This window comes from Agelaius phoeniceus, chromosome 12 (genome assembly GCF_051311805.1).
Source record: "Agelaius phoeniceus isolate bAgePho1 chromosome 12, bAgePho1.hap1, whole genome shotgun sequence".
Classification (NCBI taxonomy): domain Eukaryota; kingdom Metazoa; phylum Chordata; class Aves; order Passeriformes; family Icteridae; genus Agelaius; species Agelaius phoeniceus.
In genome coordinates, this window is record NC_135276.1 from 6,898,287 (window position 1) to 6,916,203 (window position 17,917).

Here is a 17,917-nt window from a genome sequence, read left to right on the forward strand (position 1 = left end):
TTCACTTACCTGCATCATAGAGGAATTTGAGTGGAATAACAGGTAGAGCACATTTCTGGGATTTGCACAGGGAAGTGGTCCTCCACATTAGTATTGACTCCCACCTTTGAGACAGAGGCTCTCCTCCATTATAACATGCCACAGGAATTTCAGATTCCTGGAATTTCCTCCTGGAGTTCCTGAGCAGTCTGCATTGAGCCATACCTTGCTGCCATCTGAGCTCCTCTTGCCCACGTGCAGTGAGAACTGTGTCTCAATTAAAAATGCCACATCCAGGCACAGCTAGTAAATGTTTTTCACTGGATTGTGTTATTTATTGTTTGTTTCTTTTTTTTTAAAGTACACTTACAGCTGTGGGGTAGAGAAGCCCTGGCTGGGATAGCTGATTTTCCTCTGTTCTGAAGCAAAACCAAGAGAGCTGCTTTCTAGGATGTTTTTCTGTCTTGCAGGCTATCCCAGTGGCCTTATTCTTGAAGAAGAGGAGAGTGCAAGGAGCCTTCTCTTCTGCACCTAGAATGAAAAGTGAGAGCATGCCTTCTCACTGGCATGACCACTGCTTTCCTGGATGATGATGCTGCAGAGACATTGAGCTTGCTTTAAGGCAAGTCAGTAATTTCCCTGCAACAACATGTCTTGAGGAGTGGAAGATCTGCAGTGAAATATACTTTGTCTGGAAAATGCTTTATTGCTCACTGCCTAACAGCAGCCCCTCACGTGGAACTTCCCTGTAAGTGTGCTGTTTTACATCCATTTACTTCAGTTTTTACTCTTGTGAAAGGGAAGAGAGGAAGATAGAAGTAATGTTAGGAGTCTGATATCTGCTACTATTGGTTATGAACGTTCTGTCTCCCAGGACATTGTTTGCCCATCTTAACTGGTAATGTTCCTCAAAAACTCAAAAAAACTATCACAGCAGTAATGAATCTTTGCCGATGGACATCAGATGTTTTTCTGGGGTTTAAAAGAGTCTAAAAAAAATCAAATTATTCAATCTTCAAAAAAGTTAACAGGTGTTCATATCAGAGAGGTAATGAAATATTGCCTCAGGTAGGGAAATAGTGCTGTAGTGCACCAGTAAATCAGAACACTCTTCTTGTTCCAAGCTGACTGAACTTGCTTTCAGTAGTTCAGCATATCTTTGTTTATAAATCTAAATGCTATTGTGTTGTATTGTACTTTGCAGTGTAATAAATTGTAACATTCAACATTAACTGGTCAGGCTTCAGTGATAACAAAAGTTCAGCAGGCTGGTGGCACTCTGATCAATATTGCCTTCTATTTATAGTATTGTTACAAATTGAAGTTTTATTTAAATTAGACAATGCTGAGAAGCTTACAGTGGATCAATAAACTAAAATACAGTAACGGATTTTAATTCATGGCTGATATGCTGCTAGTCTTTTGTCACATGCACCCTTAATGTCCCCTAAACAAAATCACATTTACATATCCTGTTGTCTGGCAAAGCTGCAAAATTGTTTTAAAGAAGGAAGGTTTTGCTGTGCAATGAGCAGGAAAGATGTTGGATAGGAGGGGAAAAGGCCAGATAGCTTCTGTTTGGTTGAGGATTTTTTGTGTGCTTGTTTTGCTGGTTTTCTGTTCAATGAATCAGTTTATCCTGAGCTATATTTGATGTACACCATATAGATGGTGCTCGTGCTTGGATTCTGCTCTGCTATTCACACCAACATTTCTCCAATGGCAGCAGAACTGTTTTTCTGTTACTTCATCTCTGTTATGAGATTAGATTCTAGCTAATAGGATATATATCTTGTTCTTAGGGGCCACCATCAGGTTTTGGGGTTTGACTGGGGATATGACAACCCAAAGACTACTGAACAATATTTTTAGTACTTTTGCTTGAATTAAAATATGAGGTTTTCTTGCAATTAGAATTTGATTTCTGTCAGCCCTATCTAATCATTAGGTGATAGTTCATATGTGAGCCACCAACAATATCTGAGCAATCAGCCTGGCTGTGTGCATCAGCTGAAGACAAAGGAATTGATGTGTTCCTGCTGACACAAGGGGAATGGTCAAGAATCTTAATTATATATTAATCATCATGGTCAGCTGGCACAACCAACAAAGTCTCTCTCACACAATCCAAAATAAACTTGGAATAATGATGTCAGAAAAATCACTATAGTGCTTTTACAATGCCACTGATTTATCTGAAGAAGAATTTTGAGATGGGTGATTAATAGGGAGATTTGCCATTGTACACTGTTAAATTTTAAACAAAGTCTAAATACTCTTAGAAGAATTCCCTTTTGTTCTTCCAATAGCAAGCTTAGGTTCTCTAAAGCTGAGGGGATAATTCAGTCTGACCTCTTAAATGTTGCAGATAAGAGAAAGAGATGAAAAAATGCCATATATACCATATGTCTAACAAGATTTGTAAGTGTATTCCCCTGCCAAAAAAAGATCCAGCCCTTTTTTTCCAACATTCTAACTCTAGCTGGCAAAGCTTAGGCTGTGTCCCTCTCCCCACACCTCCTGACCCTTCACATGTCCTGCTGCTTTACACACAGAGTGGTGCTCCTGGGCACTTGTCATGGGCACAGTAACAAGCAGTGCCCTTCAGTGTCTCTGTTCCAAACTCCACTTTGAATCCCACTGCTACTTTTCTTCCTTCCCACCAAATGCTTCAGGCAAGATCAGAAGCAGGCCAAAGATTTAAAATACCTGCTCTTGAGAAGGCTGTGGCAGAAAGAAAACAGAGAGATTAATGGGAAGTAAGAAAACAAAAGTTCTGGATTAACTAAATAAAACACATCTTCTCTAGCTGAGATTAGCTGTTCTATCTGTCAGCTCTGGAGATAGACAAAGCATGGATGTTTGTGGCAAATGTATGGGGGAGTGTGTGAATCTTCCTTCTGATGTCTGGATGAGGGAGGCACAGCAGGAGTGAGTGTCCCAGGGATGTGGATGGTTAGAGGGGGGGATTTTAGGGATCCTTGAGGCACTAAAGAGGTATTTGGCTTTCTCCCATTGTCCATCTGGGAAGTGTGCACAATAACAAATTGGGGTAGGGGACATCCCAGGTGGTGATGAAGGGCACTGAAAATCCTCTTGGTTGTGGAAGGGTCTGAGCTCACAGGAAAGTAACAGCACAGCCACATGTTTTGCATTTCTCCCAGTCTGCTGATTCCTTTGTCCTCCAAGTTATCTTGTTCTCAGGGTCAGTAATCCTTGCATACTGGCAGATACTTGTGTCTTCTGAAGTTTTGCTTTCCTTCTGGCCTTGTGTTTCCCTACAAGTCTCTAAGCATTTTTAAAAATATTTTTATTTTTCTCCCTTCTTTGCTGCCACCAGGTTATTCCTCCTTCTTCCACCTACTGCTGCGGCTGCTGCCTTCTCAGTGTGTGAAGTACCATTCACATCAAATAAAGAAGGAAGTAGAGCAGGCTTTTAACTTCAGCTGTGGGCACAGCTGGGGGGAGCTGCTTTCTAGCAGCAGGAAACATTGTCTTCTTGTTCTGTAAGAATTTCTGAGGCTGGTTTTCCCAGATCAAAATGTAAAAGAGACTCCACTTCATCCAGAGATTATACTTATATATATGTGTGTATATAGGTTCATATATATACACACAAATAATATATTTTTTTAAATCTTGACCTTCTCTCTTCTCAGATAGTCTTCCTCCTCCACCTTAGCAGTGATGGGAATCTCCCTGAGAGACCTGAAGCTATGGAGTGTAAAAACTGGAGAGAGATTATCTTGTGCCTTTTTCTGGCTTTTGTCATCATTCTCCTTTTTGGTTGGATGACAGGGCTGTGATCTAGAGAGAGAGTGAGACAAGCAAACTGGCTGTACTCTGCCCCATTTGGCAGAGAATACTAAGATCTTCTGAAATTAAAGTCCATAGTTTTAATAGCATTTTTGAGACCTCATCTTGCATATTAGAACTTAGCCAGGTATTAGGTAATTTAGATAATAAATTCTCTTCAAAGTGACCCATCATCTTAGTATTTATTTTTTTTCTAGAGGATGTAAGGCATAAAAGCAAGCTTTGTAGTTTTATATCTGTCAGCATGTCACATAAATATCTCAGTAACTACTGATCTTATCACCATAAAACTTCCATTTATACAGTTAGACATGTCATGTTGGTCAGTTGCACAAAAAGTTAAGTACATGCAATATTAAACTCCAACCCATGCCAGCTCCATTAGCCCACATCTTGAAGTTCTCTCTGAACACTATTAGAGAAGTGGGGGAGGAGCAGGAGGCAGCATACAGCAGAACCAGACAAGGATGGACTCATGTTGAAAATTACTGAAATGATGAAAGAGTTTGCAGAGGGATGTTTGGAGTCTTTGCATTTCCCTGAAAATCAAAAGATTTGTTTTCTGTTTGATGAATGACTTTAATAGTTTTAATGACCTCATATAATTTATTTGATTTTATTGTTCATTTTTATTAGAAAATCAGCCTAGCAGCGTTTCAAGTGGTATCACCTTTGCATGTCAGAATTGAACTCTGATCTAAACTTGCCATCTTAAAACTTATATTGCTTTTTTGCCGTTTTTATATTAAGAGTTAACTTCAAAAAATGCTGAAGTTATTATTTTTTTTAGGATTCAGACTGGTTCCTAACAGACTTGGCAGGAATGTATCTTTAAAAAGCAGTGTAAGCAGTTACTTTTTTCTAGAGTAAAGTTTGTTGGGAGTGATAGTTTAGAAATTGTGCAATTTATTCATTTGATTTATGTTTTGAAAATTCCCATGAATACTTCAATTAATACTGTTTACTAGTCTTAAGTTCTGCTGCATGTTGTGTTTTATGCCCATTAGAAATATGTTTGTAGAAATATCTTGCATAGTAAGATTATGTGTGAGTCAAGGCATTTTCAGGTTAGGTGAAGTTAAAGGACTGTTTTATTAAAATATGCATGCTAATTGTCTGCCTAATGTTATCAAATTAGTTCATTTTAAGTATGGAGACTATAGGAAAAAAAAACGACTGCAAATATGTAACTTGGTCCTCTGTGAAGCCTGGAAACTAAATTGGGAATTGGCTTCTCTCATGCACACATACTTCTACAGATACTTGCAGCAAATTGCAGGTAAAGTAAGGATTTGGTGCCACACACATATATCTGCCTAGGCCAAATTATTCAGCTTCTGGAAATTATTAAGAAAGTCACTAACTTTGTATCTTTGTGCTTGTTTTCACATTTGTGTGGATTCATCAGGGAAGCACATTATTTACTCTATGAAATACAGAGAACATCTCTCATACTTATCTTTACAGAAATCCATGAGGCTGCATTTTTTTGGCAGCACTGATAGCAGAAAATCTTTCTGCTTTCTTTTTTTTTGTTAATGATACAAAATCGACTTTGCTATGGTATTCCCTGCAGAAAACAGTGCATTAAAAATAATGGTGGTTAAATTTGTATGTGTTCAAGAGTGTTACAATGTGAGGGGTGAGTCCAGTGTTCTGAAACAGTGAGACATGTGCAATGCTGGAAACATGCATGTTGTGTAAAAGCACGTAGCTTCCCTAATTTCAGTTAAACCACTTGTGTGTAGTCTCCAATTTTTCATTTATAAAGCTGTGTTTAATTTAAGGCTGGGTTGAGTGTGCTTGTCACTGAGTCCACTATTGGCAAGACCGGTCATTAAAAAAATATTAGAACTAAACTTGATTTGCCAGGATCCCAAATGAAGAGGAATCAAGGAGAAATTTGAGTAGTGGCCTTTTTCCCTTCTCCTGAAGGAGACATTATCAACTCATTAGCTACAAGCCTGCACAGAGGCCCCAACTGTGACTCTTAAAGCAAGAAATACATTTCTTGTGGTTAAGATTGACTTTCAGCATGCCAGCTGTCCCTCTTTTGGAAGGATTGGCCTTATTTTTCAAGTAGAACATGTGCCATCTTGATTACCCAAACTCTTAATTCAATGCTGTTTTATGCTTTGTCTCCTCAAAATATCCCTTATATCCAGCTTTGATTGGTGGGTAGATGTACCAGTACTGATCAGCTTAATTACCAGTGTGAGGCAGCGCAATGCAGACATGAGGTAGCAGCACACCTTTCCCAGCATTCTGAGGTAATTAACCAAAAAATATTTCCCTGCCACCTGTCTAGCCTTGGAGAAAATCCAGTTTTCTTTCCAAGCTATGGGAAGGGGGGATCAGAGCAGAGTTTGGGTAGTAGGATGGTTATCCATGTGGTTTTTGTTCCTCCCAGAGTCATCTGCAGTGGTTAAATATGGAGGCTGAGGCTGCTACCCCCTGTCTTTCCCAATTCCCAGTATTGTATCTGTAGCAAAAATATGTGAAGAATTAAGGTGAGCCATGTAGGAAATCATGATCTGTGATCATCCAGGGTTCATGAAGACTGGAATGCTGAATACACCTTTGGATGCATGAACAAGCATCAACAAAGTTTGGATTTACTATGGCCAGGTTAAAATTCCTCATTTTTTTTCCCCAGTTATTCAAGGCTTAAACTCAATTAATAGCAATTAAAAGACTAAATTTTTTGTGTGTTCAGTGCTTAGCAGAAATATGCTGTAATTCTTACCATGCCTGGGTGAAAACATATATAGTCTAGTTACAGTCATTATCTACAGCAAATTAAATATAAAATCTCTCACACCCAGTGCTTACATTGATATAGCATTCCAAACCAAAAGAAACAGTATGAAATATCACAAAAACATAATGTGGATAAAACAATGTTGCTTTTGATTTTATTTTAAAATATTTTTGTTTCTTATACTGAAAAAGCATAGCACAAATTAAAAAGTGATGATAGCAAGTCTGGAATAACTTCTGAGTTCTGATGGATTGTAAAGCATGCAAGCTAATGGATGTAGCTATCCATCCATGAAGAAGACTTCTATGGTTAAAGCATCTCAGCTGATCTAAAATATTTTTCTAAGACACTGACATACCTTATGGTTTCAAGTGGCCTTTAACTGGTTTTGATTCAATGAAGATTGTACAAAACAAATAACTTTGCCATTATACTAAAGTCTATTCCCATGTCATGTTTCCAGAAAACAACTCATGTTTGAGACAAGTTCAATTATCTGTAGTTAGATTTTTTTATTTTTTTTTAATGCTGGAATAGTTATTCTGCCATGGCTCAGGAATAGCTAATGGAATTTCATTCAAGCCTCGTTTAAAAAACAAAGCCCATACTTTTTGGCAGGACACAAGTGGGAAGAGATTTAGTCCACAAGATATATTTTATCCTGGCATGTGGGAGAACAGTTGGTGGAAAATGGTTTCCCCTGTAGCCAGTTAGAAACTTTAACTATCTGCCAGTGATTGCTGTGAATGTGGTGCATGACATATCATGAGAATTCACATAAATAAAATGGGAAAAGCATCCAGTTCAGGACTGCCTCTATGGGAGGGTTGAGAAGAAATATATGATGAGAGGGAGAGAAGAGTTTTATAATCAAAACTTCTAGGAGTAGACCTCTGGAGCCCTGGCTGGGATACTGAGACCTTCTGCAGTAGTTGTCTTTGGATTACATTTGTTACTTTGTCTGCCTTCAACGGAGGATAATGAGGAAGGGTAAAAGGCTCATTGTTGTTAGTGCTTACAGGCTCATTGTTCAGAATTAGATTACCTGTAACTGTGACACTATGATACAAACAGAACTTAAAAAATCTGAAATTTAAAATTGTTGAAAAAAATTTTAAAAGTATCCATGGACTATGAAAATTCCTAAGGAAAGTAAGTGTTAAGGTTAAGGCGAATTTAAGTGTCTACAGTTTACCACTCTACTGACTTGATCTAGTTAGATGTGAATTAGTGACTCTTATCTATGTTTCTTTAATCTTTTTAGCCAGTTGAAATTTCTGATAAATTTTGGAAGTTCAAGCAAACTTGATAAAAACATCTCCCTCCCACTCATGCTATTTAATTCTTACTTGATAAACTTGCTCTGCAGCACCTGTGGCTGTAACTGAGGTCAGAAATAGTGCCAGAATTACTAAGCTATATGTTGAGACCCCAGGCATTTGACTAGAAAATGGAATTTTGGAAGCAGTATGCCCCACTTACTCAGTTTTAGCACAAATACACATTAAAGCTTTTAAAGTTCACAGCTGTAATCAGGATGCTTGCAGAGGTGGTGGTAGCTGGCCCATGGTGTGCTGGTGTCTTTGTGGCCATGGGAGGTTTTGAGGTCGCTTGATTGCTTTTGATGAAAATGGGTGAAGCTTTTTGTAGTTTAATCTTGCCTTACCAGGCACCCGAAGCCTTCATCTGAGGCCTGGTGAGATGGGTGAGTGAAAGGTGTTCAAGTTCTCCTGTGTGTGCAGAGGGCCCTGTAAGGACGATCAGGAGTCATGGGGAGCAATGGATCTCAGAGAACCAGGAGGCCTCTCTGGTGATTCTGGGATGAATCTGATTCTGATTTGTTACCTGGACAGCTACATTCAAGGGAGAAAAATCCCAGTCAGGCAAGAGCTTGAACTTGGGCAAAAGGCTCCTGCAGTGTTGGTGTTTTGTGAAGAGACGTGTTGGGGAGCTGTGGGGAGCAGGGCCTCCCCTCAAGTGGCAGCAGGCAGGGGATGCCCACGGAGCCAAGTGCCAGCCTGAGCCCCTGGGCAGTTCTGGACCTCCTTGGGCAGTGCTGGATCTCCTTGGGCAGTGCTGGATCTCCTTGGGCAGTGCTGGATCTCCCTGGGCCGTGCTGGATCTCCTTGGGCAGTGCTGGACCTCCCTGGGCAGTGCTGGATCTCCCTGGGCAGTGCTGGGTCTCCCTGGGCAGTGCTGGGTCTCCTTGGGCAGTGCTGGCCATCCATGCGCTGGCGGTCCAGGGACGAAGGGGCAGGAGGCTCCTGGTGCTGTCGGGCCCAGCAGGGCTCCAGGTGTCCCACATTTCCCACAACAAACCTCAACTGCTTGGCAGCATGAGAGCAACTGTGAGGGAAGAGCAGCAATGAGGCTTCAGGCTTCTCAGCCTCTTCCTGAAGTAGGGTGTCTGTGTTTCTCTGATCTATTGGTTTGTGTTTTTTTCTTGTTTGTTTTATTTCAGTAATGAGATTTGCCACTAAATCTATTGCAGATTTCTGCTCCAACATAAGCAGCTCCTGGAGTTTTTTGGTGGTAACGGAGGCATTCACACCTTCAGGAGGAGCAGCAAGCCCAGCAGTTTGGGCCTCACAGACTCATAGCAAGGCTGGAGTTGGAAAGGACCTTAAAGATCATCCAGTTCCAGCCCCAGCCTCTCCAGGCTGCAGTGGGAGTTGGGGGTCCCTCACAGAACTCACACCTCAGAGAGACTTTACTGGTATGACATTCCTTCCATCACACCAAAAAAACACTTCAATTCCTCTCATTTAAGGCCATTGACTTCTGTGTGCCATGCCAGAAAAGTTGTTGAGAAATAACTTTGAAAAATCCTCAGAAATAAGAATGTACTTTGTAGTACTCTCAGTTCTTCAGTGATATTTGTTTAAATGCGTTATTTAAATTACTATCCATTTGTAGTTGAAATGACTACTGAGATCATTAATCATTATAAAAGCACTAATTAAATAAATATCTGATTTGCTGATTTTTCATGTTCACTACTTTACAAGCATGTGGATTAGATGAAGAAAAAAAATAATTCTGTGTTGTCTAAATCCTTTTTGTTGTTCTGCTTATTTGTTTATCTGGCCCTTCTCCTGTGTCAAACTCTGAAGCGTGTATGCCTGTGATATTGAAAAAATAAGCTCAGCAATTTTTAGTTAGCTCTTTGTCATGCCCCAAAATGACTCTTTTGGATACATTTTCTGACCCAAATTACAAGCATGGACTTCTGGCTTAGATAAGGAATAGTCAGTTTGGGATTTTCTTTGCCACATGAGTTTTTTGTTCTGTTTCGTAACTGTAGTGGAGAACTTACATCTGGGACTCCATGTCTTTGTTTCAGTGTCTGTGTTTAAAAAACCCACTTATATTTATTCAAGATCCTGATGCAAATACATTGAAGGGAATTTAGATTTCTTTCCCAGTGGGAATTTATACTTTAATTCTTTGACTTGTTCTTGAGAGAAAGAGAGACCTTAGTGTTATATAATGAAATAATTCATGGTACAATTAATGTGATGTAGGAGAACAGCAACATGATATGCTGAATTTAAATAACTGAAACTGATCAAGAGGGACACCAGCATTAAATGCTCAATAGGATTGACGTAACAAATACAAGATTGCCACTGCATTTAAGTTAAAATACTGTCATCTGCTGATACATTCCAGGCAAATTTGTTGATAGACTAAACATTTTGATGGTCTTTCCATTATTTCTTTGAGCCATCAGCTTTTAATTTTCTCTTTCTAGTTAATATACTTGTGTATAATTTAAACAGAAAACTGTTCTGTTTCATCATAAAAGATTTGTCTGTTACTTTTGGTGTGTAAATCAAGTGGACAGCAAAACATTCTTGAACTTGTTTTTTGAGGCATTTGTTGACAACAACAGGAAAAGAGATCACAGAGACCGCCAATAAGTGTGGACATCAATTATTTTTTAATTGTATAGGAGTACAGTACACTAATTAAAACTAGTATATCTTGCAATGCCAAAGGCAAAATTAATTATTAATTTTTATTAATATTCAGAAGTAGCACAAGGAATACATTAAAAAAGATTTTGTGGCTGTGACTGAGATCTTGTTTTGCTTTATATTTTAGTGAAAATAGTATGTTAGCTAAATTTGAATAGTTAAATATGCATCCAAGAGATTTTAGGCGTTGAACAAGAATGTTCTCTTTAGACTAGTTGCCCAGTGACAGAATATAAGAAGTAGGGAAAATTCTTTAAAAATTCTGGGGCTTTGGTTTAGCTTGTTTACTGACAAGTATAAATACACGTTATCCTGCTGTTGTTATTGTAGATACTATAATTATTGAGTTGTTTATTTTAGTTATGATATCTTGTATTCAGTAGAATAATCAGCTTTCCACTTCTTCTAGAGTCCACCTCAGCAAATTGTTCTGCACTGACTTGACAAACCTGATGTACTTCTGGATGAAGTTACTTTTCTTTGAGCAAGTGATTTGTTTATTTATTTCTCCCACAGGTGAGGCTTCAGTCTGCTGTAGATAACTCATTGGGAAACCTCCAATCTGGTTCAGATGTTTTATCAGAAAGGAAGCTCTTCGAACTAAAAAAAGTGTCTTTCCCAACCATTATAGACAAAATATTAATAGGCTTTTAATACACCTGTTCAGCAGGGTAAGTTATGGAATGCAACATTTTATTTTTTGGAATTCACAAATTTAAAAAAAAAAAACTTCTGAAGTAAGTTGTACTTAGCTTTATTGAAGTGAGCATGGGAAAAATACAAGAGAAAAAATGGTGACTGTTGTGAAACTTCTGTAAAAAGTCTTTTGTCTGGTGTTGTTTTGAAAGTTATGTCTGACTGTAATGGGAGTGGTGTATTAGAAATTTTATTGAAGTAGTTGCACACTGTTGTGAAATTTTCAAGAATAATGAGATTGATTATTTAGGATCAGACAGGTAAAGTTTTAGTTGGTTGTTTTTTGGTTTTGTTTTGTTGTTTTTTCTTTTACTGGACCTGGAAATATTTCCCTTTTTTTGATCCTTACATAAAAGCATATTGAGCTCTTCATCTCACTTGTTAGTGTTAATTATAACAATTCCTGTAGTCATTTGTGTACTCCATATAAATATGGACATAGATGGCTGTATTTTAGTATATTTCTTTAACAAAAATCTAAATATCTCCCATATTCATATGCACTTTAGTGGTGCAGAGCTGCAATTCAGAATTTAGCTTTCACTTCACTCAAGCACCTTGATCTCCTATTATAGCAATACATATAATATGATTTTAGCTTAGAAACTGGATTGTACAAGTTTGATTGTTACATATACCCAGAGCTTTTCAGTTACTTTTTTATAACAAAGCAAGGCGTTAGAAAACTTAGTTTTCCATTATTCTATTTGTGTGTTTCATGTAAGGGTAGATGCTGTTCTTGTTCTCTTCTAAAATAGCTGGGTACCTCAGAAAAGTCAAATTGTGCCCTCCCCTTGAGCTGCAGTTTTGTTAACAAAAGGAGTGGAGGTAATGTTCACCTTGAGTCTACTTCCAGGTCTGTGTTGCCTGTGGATTCCTACCTCTTCAGTGCTCTGTCCAAGACCTGGAAAATGTTTTTAATTCCCATATATCTCTGTACTGGTGTACGTGCATGCATGTCACAGAGTAGTGAAGAGGAGGAAGCCACTAATTCACTCTGCTGTCTTCCCAGAGGAATCAGCATATGTGGGAAGAGTGGGCTCTTGAAGGCAAACACTGTTCTTCATTCTACTTTGAAGTGCTTGCCTTACCAGCTTGTCAGTAAAAATTGACAAAATACAACTCACTTCTAGAAAGATAAATAAAAACTTTTCAAAAAGTTACCTATCACTATGCTAGAAAAATAGCTCTCAGAGCTGCTTTTGGTAATTCTTCTGCTCCCTGTCCTGAATGTATTGCTTTCTCAAGTGAGTGCTGTGGTTGTCCAGGAAAACTAGAGAACACCTTATGGAATAACATCAAAGGGAGGCACTTGACAAAGACAAGCAATTTAGATGCTCAGTTCTGGGAATGTATTGACTGAAGATGAAAGCTCTTTAGGGAAGAGACTTTGTCTTCTATTTATATAGAATCTTGCATAATTTAACAAATGTTGGGGACACTATTAATCTCATCCAACTTTAGATGTCTACAGTGTAGCTGTCAATCTTAAGAGAAGATCAATTGCACTCTAAAAGTGTCTGTTTCTCTCCACTGACTATAAAGGGAGCCCTCACAAGTAGCTCAGGTGCAGATGGCTTCATCTATATTTGGGCAGATGAATCCTGCTCTAAAATGCTTTCTAATGTGACAAAACAATAGTAATTGATACTTTAAAAAAATCCTTGGGAATGTGTTTCATTCTTAGAGCAGCTCAGAGAATGAATGGCAGCTGCTGGTTTTGCTTAGTATTATATTCAACAGTGAAGTGCTGGGGGTTGGTAACATATCCACAACAGCACCAATCCATTCATAGCTTCTTGAAACGTTAGTTCAGGATATAAATATGAAGTAATTTGCTTGCTCAGTGCAAAAGAATAAAGCTGAACACCTGAGTTGTCAATACCATAATAGCAGTTCAATAGGAAATGCTGTCTCCAACTGAAAAGACAAAACAGTATAATTAAAATCCTTATGGGAATTACAGCAAAAACTTTCCTATACTGCTGTTACTGAGCCCTCTGGATCAGCTGATACTGGTTTTGCACATCTCAGAAACTGTTTACTGGAATTTTTTGGAGTTGAAATACTGTTTTGAAATATGAAAGAACACCATGTTCTACAGCAGCACCTGTGTCTTATTAGTGGCAAGTCACTATGCTTAAAAGTTGGCCATGAAGAATCTACAAGACAGTGAATCAGCCATCTGCTCAGCAAGGAGTGTTTTAGCCAGCAGAGATGGACTGATATTGCTCTTTCATACAGTGGGCATAAAATTCATGGCTGCAGCTGACCTCTATTAGAATGCAGTCCATTCAAGGTAAATATATGACAAGCTATTCCTAAAGCTGCTTTAATTGCCATGTGGGAAAGTAATACAAGAGCATCCGGAGGAGCATCCTATGGTAGATATATGGACCTGTGCTTAACTGAATTATTGTAATCTCAATACACATTGAGCAATATTCCAGGCAGCCAGCTTTGTCTTGCTCACCCATAAAGGAAATTGTAGGAGAGACATAAAAATGCATGTGTGAGAAACAGGGAAAAATTACTGATCTATGAGGCTAAACAGATTTAGTGTCAGTTGGTATGGAATACCTGGATGCCAAAATAACCAAGTCTAGATTCAGACTTACAAAACATGTACCTCACCAATTTCCTTAAAAAATATGTTATGATAAACTGGAAGACTGAATTCTTAAATATTTAAATTGTGTGTGTCTGTGAAAAATTAACAAGTAATATCACACAGCACTAGGTATCTATAGTATGTTTGATGCCACCCATATTTTTCATACTTCTGTTTTTAATTGTTTCTGCCATGAGTAGCTTTTCAACTGAATAAGTATTCTTCATTTCTAGAGAATGCCTTTTATGTAGGTACGAAGAGGAAGTTAAAAAAGACTATTCCAATTCTCCCACAATCATCAAAACCTTAAACCAGCTCTAAAAAATCCCCCTGTTTTTTCTAAGAAATGCAGTCAGCATGTTTAGGTTTTGAAAAATTCTATACTGAATACAGTTCTGTGTAAAGATTCTCTATGCTTGTGTGGGAAAGCATCAGAAATGTAAAGCTATCCTTTCCAACTCCTACTGCATTTTTTTCATTTTAAGATGTATTTATCATGCCGTCCAAGTGGGATGATCTCTTCACAACTGATTAATATGAAGAATCAGTCCTGTTTAGATGGGATTTTCTTCAGAAATGCCTTTTGCTCAGGGAATACCTGGAAAGAGAAAGTAAAGAAGGATGTTCTGGAGGACTTAAGATCAGTCTCTGCTACAGATATAACTGTATCCAGTTTTTCAGCTTTATCCATCCTCTCTGCCTTGAGTTGCTTTCAGATTCCTTATACCAAGTGATGCTTGCAGTCATTTCTATCTGCAGTACAAGGGAGTATTGCTGTATTTTAACTATTTATAAATGTTGAGGTTGAAAAAAAATTCCCTGTTTCACACTCATGGACAACCTTCTCACAAACAATGTGATTTTTCCTGACTTTAAAACGAAATTCAACTTTTTTAAACCTGTCATGCAAATACTGTTTTAGCACAGCCTTCATCTAGATGTATGAGTTATGAGTTCCTGTACAACTAACTGCTGGGGTTTGTTTTTTTGGTTTTTTGGGGGGTGTTTTGTTTTTGTTTTTGTTTGTTTGTTTGTTTTTGGTTTGATTTTTGTTGTTTTTTTTAAACAACAAACTTTTTATTTTTAACTTGTTTATATTCTTGTTTATGTATAGCTACAAAACCACTAAGGTAGGGCAGGATGGATTCGGTCCATTCTTTGCCCCTTCTGCAAATCTGTGTACAAGCAATTACATTGAGGCAGCCCAAGAATTAGTAAAGGGCACAGTCACAGAGACAGGATGAAGAGAAGAACCAGCTCAACTCTCAGGTTGTGCCTGTGGAGCTGGCATTCACATTTACATACATAAAATGAACACATTCGTTTGGGAGTCACAAAAAAACCCTGAGTCAAATGGCATTTTGCAGATTTTTCTTCAGAGCAGAATTGCCACTTTAATTGAAGGCAACCAGTGAAATAAATGCTGTATTTTCAAGAGACATCACAGAGTGCAAAGGTTGTGAACAAAGCAGTAACAGCTACAATGAGCCACCAGAAGTAATAGCGAAAACTGTCTTCTATAGCATATGCACAGTTCAGGCCTTTTCTTCACACCTCAGAATGCAACAAGAATATCCATCAAACTCAAGCTGTTGCTCTACCAGTGGAGATGTATTTCAAATAGAGAGTGCAGGCAGTTACCTGGGAAGATCATCTCTTCTGTAAACAACTGAGATCTATGTGTAGCTCTGGTGTAAACTCCTCGTTTTCTGTTGAACTGCTCACCCACCAGCCAGAGCTACAAGCAGGGGGCCTCTGTGTTGGAATGCTGATTTTTGATGAACCCTTCCTTTTAAAATATCTATAAATTTGGATAGCTAATTTCTAAATTTATAATCAGTGTATAATCAGTCTCACTAATTTCAATGACTAAAACCTGAGCTGTCCAGCAAAACTATATGATGTCTGAGTTTGCATTATGGATGTATCAAATATTTTTGTCCTTAATTTCCTCTTTTACATCTGAACCATGATGAACTGCTCCTACCTATGCATGTGAATGGCAAGAAGCTTTGCTCAGCAATCAATCTAACTGCAATGCATATTCCATACTGTTAATTTTACTTATGGTAACTCAGAACACATTATGTCCATTCATGAGATATCATGTAATGGTTAAATCTGTGTCTCTTACCCCCCTGGAAATTTGTCTGTCTTTACTGACTTGTTATCAAAAACCCAAAGACAGAACTTGAGAATTTCCCAACTTGAGTTCAGATCCCACTTGACCTATGATTTTCTGGGTGTGGACAAAATGTACCAGCTGATCTTTCAGTGAAAAATTCAAGATATTGTTAGAATGGTGTCTTAAATACATTCCAATGTAAATTTAATTCTGTACATAGCAGTGATTTTGAAAAATTTCTTAATTGCTTTGACTTCTGATAACATGCAAACATTGTCACTAGAAATGGCATATGCTATATTTTGAGTAGAAAAAAAATTGTCTCCTATCTTTGCACATGTTTTTGTGCTGTTAATCATGGGCTTTTTAAAAGCTCAGCTTGTTCTTCTGTAAGACTGCTCCTTCAGGATTTGTTAGATTTGCGTTTATGAGTAATTTTTAGACACTACTGATACTTTTTTTTATTGCATGGGGAGAAAGCTAAGAATGTAGGGGAATTTTAATTTTTTCAGGTTTTGTAATTAATTGAAGAATTAGTTAATTTTTAAGTGAGAATTCATGTTATCTTGAATTCTAGAACTGTTGCACTGAAATTTCATGGAAACCAGTAAATCTGTACTCTGTCAAACTTTGCAAGCACACAAATCATTGAGACTCTGTTCTCTCATTCTCATCTTAATCAAAAATAAATTCCCCTTCATAATCTCTAGTCTACAATAGTAAGCTAAATAGCAGATCAGTAGAATAATTAGAATTCTAGTGGCAAACAAACAAGCTCTCATTATTGTTGCATGTGAAGTAAAGCTCTCAACTCATAATTCACTTAAAATTCTTCAGATTTAAACAGAATATCATAATGTTTTCATGAACAAGAGAACAAATGAAGCCTGACCTCTCAGCTATAGAACCTTTATCTTCTCTGTTCACCACACCATGGCTGGGCAGGGTCTGGCAGTGCTGGGAGTAGATGGGAGCTGACTGGCCAGCTGACTTCTGCTAAATGGAGGAAAGTATTGTGTCTGCCTTTTCTGCACATAGTAGAGATGCTATAGAGGTCTTTCTTCATACAGCTAATTTTCATGAAATCTGTATTGCTATAATTACCTCTAATTATGCTGTGTCACATAGGGCAATGAATCCAAAAGTGATTAGGGAGAAAAGGAAGGTTGGGCAGTTAACATAGGCTATAATTTCATTCAGTTTTCATCTTCAGAATTACTACTTTCTTGCTTCTCATTTTACCTCTGTTTCTCTTATAACACTCTACCAATTTCCAGCTACGTTTATGTTTTTGTTCGTAATAGTCTTTTTTTCCCATGTACCATTTTCAACACTTTTTGTGTTTGGAAGGTCCCATCCCAGATTGGATTCCTGATCCTCCTAATCCTCCAGCTCTATGATCCTAAACCCTCTTTATTGTTTTAACCAGCCATGAAAAACTAAGTTGCTTTTTCGTTAGCTTTTTCATTCCTCTGCACTTAATTTTTTAAAAATAATTTCTCCCCATCTTTACTGTCATTCTTACCAAGAAAAGTTTCCTGCCAGCAGTACTCTATTAGGCACTGCTCTGGTCATAGAGGTTGGAATATGCCATTAGTGAAAAAGGGCTCCCATTGCGGGATGCAGTCATAGAAGAGGAATTTATCTTCTCCCTGGCTGATCTGATCCAAACTTCCTGTGTTTACTGTGCTACAGCTGCAGCTCTTGGTCCAAGAAGGGTGGCTCTGAAGAAGAAGATGAGGTACACTATTTCTCTGCGTACTTTGCAAATGTCAGGGCTTGACCAGAGGAAGATTTACTGATGCTCTTTATCCTTCTGTCATCTTGTGAGTTCTCTGATACTGCCTGTCCTCATTTCTGCTGTGTGAGAGGACTGTGACTGAAAAGTGTTTCTTTTATGAAATACTCTTGTCTTGCACTGATGTGTTCTGATGTCCCTCTTGCCAGGA

At 38.0% G+C, this 17,917-nt stretch overlaps 1 long non-coding RNA gene across 1 annotated transcript; it reads left to right on the plus strand.

Moving 5' to 3' along the window:
- The first annotated feature begins 497 nt into the window (after nt 1-497).
- LOC143695082 (uncharacterized) lies at nt 498-17,573 on the plus strand. The gene is made up of 3 exons (XR_013183990.1): nt 498-727; nt 11,053-11,207; nt 17,514-17,573. It is a non-coding gene; the product is annotated as an uncharacterized LOC143695082 (long non-coding RNA).
- Nucleotides 17,574-17,917: the final 344 nt, after the last annotated feature.